The sequence below is a fragment of the Acomys minous genome (assembly GCF_964271855.1).
Source record: "Acomys minous genome assembly, chromosome: 12".
In the NCBI taxonomy this organism is placed as follows: domain Eukaryota; kingdom Metazoa; phylum Chordata; class Mammalia; order Rodentia; family Muridae; genus Acomys; species Acomys minous.
This window is the reverse complement of record NC_140493.1, coordinates 56,969,049-56,979,540: the sequence shown is the minus strand read 5'-3', so window position 1 is coordinate 56,979,540 and position 10,492 is coordinate 56,969,049.

Sequence of the window (10,492 nt, the reverse complement as noted above, 5' to 3'; positions counted from 1 at the left end):
TTCACACACTTATAGTAGGTAACTTCAATACCCTACTCTCATCAATAGTTAGATCATCCAGACAAAACATAACAGAAATGCTAGAGCTGACTGGCACTATAAGCCAAGTGGACCTAACAGATATTTAGAAAGTACATTCTTTTACATGCAGCCATCCCATTGGACCAACACCATTTGTTGAAGATGTTGTTGTTGTTTTTTTCAGTATATATTTCTGGCTTCTTAATATGAAAATCAGGTGTTCGTGGGTATGTGAATTTGTCTGAGTCTTCAGTTCAACACTATTTAGTCAGCATTTCTGTTTTTTTGTGGCAATATGTTATTTTTATTACTATAGCTCTGTAGTACAATTTGAAATCAGGGATGGTAAAAGCTCTTTCCGTTCTTTTATTATTCAGGATTCTTCCACACATACATCATATCATATACAAATAAAGAAACTGTGACTTCTTCCTTTCCAACTTCTAAACCTTTGATCTCCTCCAGTTGTTTTATTGCTCTTGCTAAGACTTCAAGAACTATATTGAATAGGCATGGAGAGAGTGGGCAACCTTGCTTGTTCCTCATTGTAGTGGGAACCATTACTGACATTAACTTAGTAGTATAAATATATCAACATATTTATGAATCTTACAAACTAGTGCTCTTTTCCATATTATAGTTCTGAATGTTTGTATGATTAAGGATTATGTTTGTCTCTTAGACATTAATATTTAAGTGCTTTTTAATTAACTATTCATTTACTCTTCTGTGTCTTAAAATTTTACATATATTGGGAAATATTTTTTTAAACAATATAGTATCCATATGCAAAATTCATCTAAAGCTCATTTTCATGACATTGATATTTCTTTAAATATTGTTTATGATATGATTAAAATATAATTAATTTAAAGCTGTATCATATCAATTAATCTATGAATCCACTTTTTATCTATTTATTAAAGCAGTTTTTGTCCTAATATTACAATGTGTTCAGTACAAATTTTATTTAATGTATTTTGGTGTTTATCTTATGTTGCCATACATTTTATTTATGTTTTTAGTATGTATGGATCCTAGCTGGTTATTGTTATTGGATAAAAACCCTATGCCCATGCATGAATCATTTTACCATTTATTTATGTATTATCTCATCTAATTCTTAAAACAATACAATTAAGCATGTACTTTTATTTTAATATGCTATATTTTAGTCTTATCCAAAAATAGGATTAATATTACAGCCACTAATTCAACAGTAGCCTATGAAACAATACCTCAGACTCTGAATCTGTGTCTTGGTATCTTTTGTCTAGGTATTTACAGTTAACCATTCTTTTTAATTTGATTATTCCCATGCACAATTATAGATATTAATAACATCAAATGGAGCCACAAAATATATAACATTGCTTATAATTTTTAAATGAATATGGAAATCCCATCATACTGTGTATATTAATGGCACACATATCAAACACTGAGGTTTGGTTGGTTGGTTTTCATACCACTTGCTAACTCTATGTGTGCCTCTACTTCTGGCCTTTTTCATTTATTTTATTAACTTTTTATTATCTTTGTTAAAAATCAATTAAAGAGAATATCTTGAAAATAGCAAGAAAAAAATGACACATTACATAGACAAGAAAATCAATTAAAATGATTTTTCCTCTCCCTTACATATGTGAGAGAGCTGAAGACCAGCACATTAAAATGTTAAATACATAGAAAGTGGTTGATCTAGAATCATTTGACCAGTAAATACTGTTTTCTCCCTGTAAGAAGAAATAAAAAGCATTTGTAAAAATAAAACAAACCCACAAAAATTTCTATCTAGCTCACCTGTGGTGTAAGGAAGGCTAAGGAATTTGTTCATCTTAAACAGATTAGTGTAAGAAGAAACCCTGATAATGGGAGGGAATGAGGAGCCACAAAATTGATAACTATCTGGAAAAATGCACAGGGCATTTATTTTCCATTTAGTTTATGTGGAAATACATGATACTGCTTCAAACCAAGCAGACAACACTGTGGATTACAATGTAGACAGATACTATAATGCAGCAATTTTAACATAATGAAGTTGTCTTCATCAGTGTCCTATAGCTGTGAAGAGACACAGTCAATGACCATGACAACAAATAAATAAACAAATCAATGAAAGCATTTAATTGGGGGCTTGCTTACAATTTAGAGGTTTAGTCCATTTTTATGGTGGTGGGAAACATGGCAGCGTGCAGTGGACATGGTGCTACAGAAGGAGCTGAGAGTTTGGCATCAGGATCCACAGGCAGCAGGAAGAGAGAGCACCTCTAGACCTGGGCTGGGTTATTGAAACCTCACAGCCCATCCCGAGGGACAGGCTTTCTTCCACAAGGCCACACCTCCCAATCCCTCTCAAGTAGTGCCACTCCCTAATGACTAAACATTCAAACGAATGAGCCTGTGTGGATCATTTGTATTCAAACCATCACAGATGTGAAATGTAACACAAATGATGTGAGTTTTCACAGGTTCATGCAAATCCAAGATTTCTGTGTATAAACTACCACAAGTAAGAACTTTAGGTAGGCAGTGAACAAATTATAGCCTGTATTTTATAGTCAAAGCAAACAGCAGATGCTAAAATTTCAATAAAAGAGTTTTATTTGCTTTTCCTGTTGCTGTGATAAAATACTCACTCCAGCCTACACCACGAGCGTGCACACACACACACACACACAGACACACACACACACACACACACACACACACACACACATTCATGCACACACCCACACAGAGGCATATAATCATGTATTATTCCCACAAGCACATACAACACACATACACATAGCCACAAACACAACACTTAAAGTTGACAAAGTAATTTGTTGAAAATATTGATTTTTGTCAAGTTAAATGATATATTCTGTTACATTTTTTAAAAAGTATTACTACAGTTTTCTACTAATTTAGAACCCATACTATATGTTGTGCATCCATGAGTGCTATGGATACATCCATGAATAAGAGAAAAAAATAAAGTGAATGTGGACAAAAAAAGAATGTTTCCATAGAGTAAAGGAAAGAATACTAGAAAGATGTATAGTTGGATAAGTTATACGCAGGTTACATCAAGTGGATAAAGAGTAGAGGCAAACATTTGCAAGAGTGACAGGAATGCATATTCACTATGCAGGAAGCAACCCAGCTGAGCAAACAAAAAACCAAAAAACCAAAAACAAAAACAAAAAACAGGTTTGTGGTGTAAATGAAGCCTAAGAAGTTAAGATCAAGGACTTGGGTGACAGTGTTCACACTGCCAAGGAAGTTGAGTGTCTGGGGCATAATCAGATCTTCAGTTTAAATTCAGCTTCATAGAATCACATTAATGATACATTTGGTAGAAAACAGATGCTGAAAAAAGTAAGCTAACCCAGACACTTTAGTTCAAGTCTAAAGTAGACAAGAATCCTTAATTATGAACACCAGTAGGAAGTATATTTAAGAAATTCTTCTTAGGTGAATTAAACATCTAAATATGAAAAAGGGGGATGCAAAAATACTATTCATGATTTGGAGTTACTTTGTATGGGAAATGAGGTGCACAGTATTGCTGTTGGTCTCAATAAGAAAGAAAAAGGGGATTTAAGTTGGGGGATGGGCTAACAGGAAGATGAGTTTCCATTGTCTACATGATGTATGTAAGATATTCACCAGATACACAGATTGCTAAATGTGTGAGATACAAAGAAATGGAAACTTCACAGAGAGGCCAGAAGGAGATGTGAATTGACAGTCCTTCCCAGGTGGGTCCTATTAGAAGGTTACAAAGCACAAGATGTAAAATCTCACTCAGAACAGGAGATAAAATAGACATCTGAAGTAGATGGAAGGACAAAACCACATGGGAGATGTAGTGGGGAGGATAATGGGGTGAAGATCAGGTTTTGGGACAGCGGGGATAGAGGTGAAGGAATGCAAGAGAGAAAGGAAATAGGTGCAGGGGGGCATCTCTGAGACAGGGAAGGTTCCCCAGAGTCTGCGGGGGTGGGGGGGTGACCCTAGCTGAGACTCCTAATGGGTGGTGTGGGATAAGGAGCCTCAAATGGCCAACTCCTATAGCCAGATGAGACTTCCAGTGGAAGAAAGGAGACACCAATCCACACATAAAACCTTACACTGAAAATTTGTCTTATTCACAAAAAGCATAGATGTTGCCTGTCAGTAGATCCCTTCCCATTGGCTGGGCTGCCTTGTCAGGCCCTAGCAGGAGAGGATGAGGATGCGCTTAGCTCTGCTAAGACTTGAGGTGTCTGGGTGGGTTGATACATACTCCCCTTCTCTGAAAGAAAGGAGAGGGGGAGTCATATGAGTGGGCAGGACTTGGAGGAAAGGAGAGAGGGCCTGGGATTAGAATTTAAAGAGATTAGGAGATCCAAGATGGCGGCGAGCAGTGTGGACCGTGTTTGAAAGCTCCAGCGAACAATTCAGGGAATTGCACAGATTTCTGAGCCAGGAACACCAAGGTCCCCACACCACGGCAGCAGAAGTGCTCCACGGTTCGGAGGGACCAGGGTGCGGAGGACCTGCCTGCCCCTGCACACGGGAGGAGCGAGGACTTTCTTGGATCAGAGCGGCAGCGGTGAGGACAGCAGTGCCATCAGTGGCTCCGGCAGCGCCAGCGGCTCCAGCGGCGCCAGCGGCGGTGGCTGAGGTTTGCAGCTCAGAGCCTTCCAGTGGAGGCGATTAGTGTGGTGGACGGTGGGAGTTGCTGCGGGAGAGGGGACTCTGGACAGGATTTGGGTCGCGTGGTGCCTTGAGACCCAGGCTGGACTCAGCGGATGGTTCGGCCCGGAGTCCTGGGTGTGCTCAGTGAGCTGTGCTGTGGAGAGGCTGGCTCGGCTCGGCGGGCTATTCTGCCCGAAGCGCAGCTCCCCTGCTGTGATGCAGGCTAGGCGGAGTGCGGGCTTCTACCCTGGGCGCCGGCTCAGCGCAGACGCAGTTTTCCTGCTGTGACTCGAGCAGGGCAGAGCGCTCAGTTATACTCCGGGTGCTCGCCCAGCGCAGACGCAGTTTTCCTGCTGTGACTCGAACAGGGCAGAACGCTCAGTTATACTCCGGGTGCTTGCCCAGTGCAGACGCAGTTTTCCTGCTGTGACGAGAGCGGGGCGGAGCACTCAGTTATACTCCGGGTGCTTGCCCAGCGCAGACGCAGTTTTCCTGCTGTGACGCGAGCGGGGCGGAGCGCTCAGTTATACTACGGGTGCTTGCCCAGCGCAGACACAGTTTTCCTGCTGTGACTCGAGCGGGGCGGAGCACTCAGGTATAATCCAGGTGCTTGCCCAGCGCAGACGCAGATTTCCTGCTGTGACTTGAGCGGGGCGGAGCGCTCAGTTATACCCCGGGTGCTTGCCCAGCGCAGACGCAGTTTTCCTGCTGTGACTCGAGTGGGGCAGAGCACTCAGTTATACTCCGGGTGCTTGCCCAGCGCAGACGCAGTTTTCCTGCTGTGACTCGAGCGGGGCGGAGCGCTCAGTTATACTCTGGGTGCTTGCCCAGCGCAGACGCAGTTTTCCTGCTGTGACTTGAGCGGGGCAGAGCGCTCAGTTATACTCCGGGAGCTTGCCCAGCGCAGACGCAGTTTTCCTGCTGTGACGCGAGCAGCACGGAGCGCTCAGTTATACTCTGGGTGCTTGCCCAGCGCAGCCTTGGTTTTCCTGTTGTGACGCAAGTTGGGCGGAGCACTCGCTTCTACCCTGGGTGCTTGCTCAGCGCGGTCTCAGTTTCCCTGCTGTGACGCAAGCCTGGCGAAGTGCTCACTTCTACCCTAGGTGCTTGCTCAGCACTGCCGCAATTTTCCTGCTGTGACGCGGGCTGGGCGGAGCGCTCAGTTATACCCTGGGTGCTTGCTCAGCGCAGCCTTGGTTTTCCTGCGGTGACACAAGCTGGGCAGAGCGCTCACTTCTACCAGGTGCTTGCTCAGTGCGGTCGCAGCTCTCCTGCTGTGGCAGACGGTTCAGGCCCTGAGAAACTAGCTGAGCTCGACACGTGGCTCGGGCCCAGTATCCCTGGCTGGACTTGGCAGGGGACCCAAAAGGTTGGGGATACCTTGGCCTGACCCAACGATCATTCAGAGACCCAGAACGATTGCAGGACCCACAGCAAAGGGGAGCTGAGGATCACTGGTGGTGAGAGCCCAAAACTACAGGGATAACCTCCTGCCATCCACACCAGTGAAGTATCAGGGCTTCCAGCCTAAGGAAATCGTGAGAAAACAAGTGAATCTATCATCAGACTCCCTCCACTCAACTCTGGAAGTTACCCAACAAAAACAGAGACGGCAAGATGCCTAAGGGACAGCATAAAAGCATTCGCAAAAACCCCCAAAACAACATGACGTCTCCAGTTCCCAGCTATCCCAAAGAAAACAACCCGGAGAACTCACATACAAAGGAAGCAGAAGAAAATGACCTCAGATCCTTGGTAATGAGGATGTTAACGGAGGAAACAAATAAAATTCGAAATCAGATGCAGGAAGAAGCAGCGAAGCAGGTGCAAGACATAAAAGAAGCACATAGAGTGGAAATGGAAAATTTTCAGGAAAATATAAACAACCAGATGAAAGAAATTAAAAAATCTGTTCAAGATATGAAAATGAAAATGGATTCAATGATAAACACACAGACAGAAGAAAAACGAGAACGTGAGGCCTCAGAGAAGAAGGCGAATGACACAGTGCTGAGCTTTTCTAACAGAATCCAAGAGATGGAAGAACAAATCTCAAGTCTAGAAGATACAATAACAGATCTTGAAGCAACCAATAAAGAAAATGCCAAATCTGGAAAATTCCTGACACAAAACATCCAGGAAATTAAGGACACCATGAAAAGAAGAAATCTGAGGATAATAGGCATTGAAGAAAGAGAAGATATCAGGCTCCAAGGCCCAGAAACTCTTCTCAGCAAAATCATAGAAGAAAATTTCCCCAATCTAAAGAAAGAGATGCCTATAAACATACAAGAGGCATACAGAACACCAAATAGAATTGACCAGAAAAGAAAAACTGCCCGTCACATAATAATCAAAACACAAAACATACAGAACAAAGAAAAAATATTAAAAGCTGCAAGGGAAAAGGGCCAAATAACATTTAATGGCAAACCTATCAGAATTACACCCGACTTCTCAGCAGAGACCATCAAAGCCAGAAGGGCCTGGACAGAGATCCTGCAAACCCTAAGAGACCACAGATGCCAGGCCAGACTACTTTACCCAGCAAAACTATCAATAAACATTGATGGAGAAAACAAAATATTCCATGACAAAACTAAATTCAAACAGTACCTATCCACAAATCCAGCTTTACAGAAGGTACTAGAAGGAAAACTCCATCCCAAAGGGTCAAGCTACAATCAAAACTACTCAGGAAATAGATAACTATACCATGGCAAAAACACAACTACACAAACGCTCAACTGGAACCAACATCAACATTAAGACTCTTAATAGTAACTGGTCATTAATATCTCTCAACATCAATGGTCTCACTTCTCCAATAAAAAGACACAGACTAACTGAATGGGTGCATAAACAGGATCCAACATTCTTCTGCATTCAAGAAACACATCTCACTCATAATGATAGGCATTACCTCAGGATAAAAGGTTGGAAAAAAATATTCCAAGCAAATGGTCACAAGAAGCAAGCAGGCGTAGCCATTTTAATATCAAACAAAATAGATTTTCATCCAAGATTAATCAAAAGGGATGAAGATGGACACTTCTTACTCATCAAAGGTAAAGTCAACCAAGATGACATCACAATTCTGAACATCTATGCTCCCAATACAAGGGCACCCACATTTGTAAAAGATCTGCTAAAAAGGCTTAAACCACACATCGATCCCCACACAATAATAGTGGGAGACTTCAACACCCCACTCTCACTGAAGGACAAGTCATCGAAACAGAAACTAAGCCGAGAAATAACATCATTAACCAATGCCATGGGTCAAATGGATCTAACATATCTATAGAACCTTTCACCCAAACAAGAAAGAATATACCTTCTTCTCTGCACCCCATGGAACCTTCTCCAAAATTGATCACATTGTAGTTCACAAAGAAAGCCTCAACAGATACAAGAGGATTGAAATAATACCTTGTATCCTATCAGATCATCATGGGCTTAGGCTGCAATTCAACAACAACAGAAATAACAAAAAGCCTACACGTATGTGGAAACTAAACAATTCTCTGCTAAATGACACCTGGGTCAGGGACGAAATAAAGAAAGAAATCAAGGAGTTTCTGAAATTCAATGAAAATGAAGGAACAACATACCCAAATTTGTGGGATACATTGAAAGCAGTGCTAAGAGGAAAATTCATAGCACTAAGTGCCTTTAAAAAGAAATTGGAAGCATCGCACATAAACACCTTAACGACACAACTGGAAGCCCTAGAAAAAAAAGAAGCAGAAACACCCAAAAGGAGTAGACGTCTGGAAATAATCAAACTCAGGGGTGAAATTAACAAATTAGAAACTAAGAAAACAGTCCAAAGAATCAACAAAACCAAGAGCTGGTTCTTTGAGAAAGTCAACAAGATAGACAGACCATTAGCCAAACTAACTAAAAGGCAGAGAGACAGTATTGAAATCAACAAAATCAGCAATGAAAAGGGAGACATAACAACAGACACGGAAGAAATACAAAGAATCATAAGATCCTACTTTGAAGGCATATATGCCACAAAATTTGAAAATCTAAGGGAAATGGATGATTTTCTTGATCAATTTCACTTGCCAAAGTTGAGTGAAGAGCAGATAAACAAGCTAAATAGTCCCATTTCCCCTACAGAAATTGAAGTAATCATTGATAGTCTCCCAACCAAAAAAAGCCCAGGGCCAGATGGCTTCAGTGCAGAATTCTACCAGACCTTCAAGGGCGAGCTAATACCGATACTCTTCAAGCTACTCCAAAAGATAGAAAGGGATGAAACATTACCAAACTCATTCTATGAGGCCATAGTCTCATTGATACCTAAACCTAACAAAGACTCAACAAAGAAAGAGAATTTCAGACAAATTTCTCTGATGAACATCGATGCAAAAATACTAAATAAAATACTTGCAAAACGAATACAAGAGCACATCAGAGATATCATTCATCATGACCAAGTAGGCTTCATTCCAGGCATGCAGGGATGGTTTGATATACGGAAATCCATCAATGTAATCCACCACATAAACAAAATGAAAATTAAAAACCACATGATCATCTCTTTGGATGCAGAGAAAGCATTTGATAAAATCCAACACCCATTCATGTTTAAAGTTTTAGAGAGATCGGGAATACAAGGCACTTTCCTCAACATAATAAAGGCTATATATAGGAAGCCAATAGCCAAAATCAAAGTAAATGGTGAGATACTTAAGGAAATTCCTCTAAAATCAGGAACAAGGCAAGGCTGCCCACTCTCTCCATATCTCTTCAATATAGTACTCGAAGTTCTAGCCAGAGCAATAAGACAACATAAGGAGATCAAGGGTATTCAAATGGGAAAGGAGGAAGTCAAATTATCCCTATTTGCAGATGATATGATAGTCTACATAAGCGACCCTCAAAATTCCACCAGAGAACTCCTACAGCTGATAAACACCTTCAGCAAATTGGCTGGATACAAAATTAACTCAAAAAAGTGTGTAGCCTTCCTATACCCAAATGATAAGCTTGCAGAGGAAGAAATTAGGAAAACTACACCCTTCACATTAGCCACAAGCAATATAAAGTACTTAGGAGTTACTCTTACTAAGCAAGTGAAGGACCTGTTTGAAAAAAATTTCAAAACCCTAAAGAAAGAGATTGAAGATGACATGAGAAGATGGAAGGATCTACCTTGCTCATGGATAGGGAGAATTAACATAATAAAAATGGCCATCCTACCAAAAGCAATCTACAGATTCAATGCAATCCCTATCAAAATACCTACACAATTTTTTAAAGACATTGAAAGTTCAATTCTGAACTTCATATGGAAAAACAAAAAACCCAGAATAGCTAAAACAATCTTGTACAATAAAAGGTGCTCTGGAGGAGTCTCCATACCTGATCTCAAACTGTACTATAAAGCAATAGTAATTAAAACAGCATGGTACTGGCACAGCAACAGGCCGGTTGATCAGTGGAATCGAATCAAAGACCCAGATATGAATCCACACACATATGGTCATTTGATTTTTGACAAAGAAGCCAAGTCCATTCAATGGAAAAGGGATAGCATCTTCAACAAATGGTGCTGGTCTAACTGGATGTCTATGTGTAAAAAAATGCAACTGGACCCATATTTGTCACCTTGTACAAAACTCAAATCAAAGTGGATTAAAGACCTCAACATAAAACCAGAGACACTAAATCACTTAGAAGAAAAAGTGGGGAAGAGCCTGGAACATATTGGCACAGGAGACAACTTCCTGAACAGAACACCAACAGCCCAGGCATTAATGTCAACAATTAATAAATGGGA